Genomic DNA, 2,941 nt, shown 5'->3' on the forward strand with positions numbered 1-2,941 from the left:
TGTAGCCAAAAGTCTGACAATTTCAATTTGTCAAATTTAGTCTTCAGAGTGGTGTCACAAGACAGTTCTATTAGCTGTGACTCCATTTCTGCTGCCAATGACAGTGAGGTCACATCTGTTTCAAACGGATTTCTAACCCATTTGAAGTTCTCTGTTGGCAGTGCTGGAAAATATTGCAGGAATTTTTTGCGCAATAAATCCAAATGACCGACTACGACAGTTTGTATTGCTGCCTGTATCACATCCGTTTCATGCTCAACATTCATTAAATGCTCTGACAAGAACGAAAATGCATCCATGCGTCCCTGTGCAACACGAATGCCACTGCTCCAACTTCTGTATAAAAGCATTAATTTTGTCAGCATGTCTAAAGATATCATTGGCACGCCCTTGCAATGCCAGATTCAAGTCGTTGAGTGCGCCAAATACGTCAACGAGATAAGCCAACTTTGCCAGCCATTCTGTGTCAACCAAATGAGCAGCCAGTGGAGAGTTCTTGCTGGACAGAAACTGAAACACTTCACCGCAATTCATACAATCTCTGAAGAATTCTTCCTCTTGATAACCAACGCACCTCTGTGTGAAGGAGCAGGTGAACATGTTCTGACCCCATTTCTGAACACAGTACTTCAAACAGGCGTGTATTCAAAGCACTAGCTTTGATGAAATTCACCATTTTCACTCCACTGGCAAGAACGTTGTGCAGGTCTTCGCTCAATTCCTTGGCTGCCAAAGCCTCTCGGTGTATGAAACAGTGATACGACACAGCTTTTGGAGCCATGTGTTTTACTCGTTGAACCAAACCTGATTTCTTCCCTGTCATGGCAGCTGCTCCATCTGTTGTAATTCCAATGCAGTTATCCCAATTTAAACCATTTTCTGTAATGAACTTGTCCAGTACTTTAAAAATTTCTTCGGATGTCGTTCGAGTTGATAGTTCATTGCAAAACATGAACTGCTCGTCAACACATGCTTCAGCCACGTTTACAAAATGAACATAAACCATGAGCATTGCACAGTTGGCAACATCTGTTGATTCGTCCAACTGTATTGCAAAGATTTTACTGGTTTTCAGCATTTTAACAAGTTGCTCATTGACATCAGCTGACATGTCTGCAATGCGTCTGCTAATAGTGTCATTAGACAGCGGAATGGTGCGCAACTGTTTGGCCATTTTCTCTCCTAAAATGGCCTGCACCATATCGAAGGCAGACGGAAGAATTAATTCTTCAGCAATAGTGTGCGGCTTTTTGGCCTTTGCAATGCGTAATGCCACTTTATAAGACGCTGTAACGGCGCTCGTATTAATGGTTGCACATTTTATAAATCGACTCTTCTGTTTCTGCAATTCATCGCGTTTTCGCTGAAAAAATTCAATGGGTTTACCTTTAGTTTCCAAGTGTTTGGTGTTCTGATGCCTGATTAATTTGGACGGCTTCATGCTAGCACTGGCCAAAACTTCCGAACATATAACGCATTGTGGCTGTTGAAGCTCATCTGATCCAGTTGCAATGAATCCAAATTTCAGGTATGCCTCGTCATATTTTCGCTTAGGATCTTTTTTCTTAGGAGCGAAGGTTTCGGGCGTACATACTGCGTCTTCTTCAGCTTCATTTTCATCAGCAGCTGCACTTTCAGAAGGCCGTTTTAATTTCAAATATTTTTCCATCGTTATTCAACAGTGATTGCTAGTATCGACTTCTAATGACGTATGCACACTAGCTAGCACGCACAACAAACAACCCGCACAAAATTACGTCAAAGCAGTAGCCGTAACATCATCAGCCCTTAAAAACCACTGTAGAAACGTTCCAAAACACGATAAACACACTAACAAACCAGGCAATAATCAAGATGAACTTCCAAAAGAAAAATTCTCACTCTCCAGTTTGAATTTAAGCGCTTTCATTCACTTTTATTAACGTGAACTTCCTCAGAAAGTGAATGAAAGCGCTTCAATTCAAACTGGAGAGTGAGAATTTTTCTTTTGGAAGTTTTGTCAGCTTATTCGTAACTGTGTGTATATACCGATCAACAATACACTACTAAAGTTGCCGACACACAAATAATGTTGCCATTGCATCCTCACAATTAGAAACACCTCAGGAATGCCATGTTTGACTTATTCAAAAATATACTCTTTACAATTACAATAAAAAATATGGTACTGTACAGCTCAGAGTTCCTTTATCTCTATCTATTTTGAGCCAGCCTCAAAATTCAGGGATGTTTACATTAGTAATGCAAGTAAGAGAGCAGATGTTAAGCAAGCTGGCCTCCAAGCAATGGTATGAAAAAAAAAATCTGTGTTTACCATACCCATAACTGTGATTTTGACAATGCTATTATATATTCTGGAATCTGGAAAAAGATGAAGTAGGAAGCCATAGATTCCTTTGTCAGTCAAACCGAATCCAAAGTTCTTCGTCTTCGTCTTCTTCAGCTTCATTTTCGTCGCTGGATCTTGCACACGGTGACTGTTCGGCAGCTGCACTTTCAGAAGGCCGTTTTAATTTCAAATATTTTTCCACACTAGCTAGCCACACACGTGTCACGCACGCACAACAAACAATTACGTCAAAGCAGTAGCCGGACAAAAATAGACCATCAGAATACTTCATCAATTTTTCACAACTTTTTGTGGGAGCATCCGCGACCCACCTGTGACGGCTACGCAACCCACTTGTGGGTCGCGACCCACAGGTTGAGAACCAGAGACGTGAGGGATAGGGTGGGTTAGGTGAGTTAGGGTTAGGGCGTGGGTCAGGTAAGTGTGCGATTGTGTGGACGTGAGGGTTAGGGTGGGGTAGGTGAGTTAGGGTTAGGGTGCAGGTGAGGTGAGTGTGTAATAGTGACAGACCTTAGGGTTAGGGTTTGGGTTAAGGTAAGTGGATAGTTAGTGGTGTATATATAGTTTAGTGTAGGGTTAGGTCTAAGATTT

The 2,941-nt window shown here is 41.6% G+C and overlaps 1 pseudogene; it reads right to left on the reverse strand.

Moving 5' to 3' along the window:
• Nucleotides 1-255: 255 nt before the first annotated feature.
• On the reverse strand, nucleotides 256-1,669 carry LOC122807568 (annotated as a pseudogene).
• Between the last annotated feature and the right edge of the window lie 1,272 nt (nucleotides 1,670-2,941).

This window comes from Protopterus annectens, chromosome 7.part1, assembly GCF_019279795.1.
Source record: "Protopterus annectens isolate FY-2018-M chromosome 7.part1, PAN1.0, whole genome shotgun sequence".
Lineage (NCBI taxonomy): Eukaryota > Metazoa > Chordata > Ceratodontiformes > Protopteridae > Protopterus > Protopterus annectens.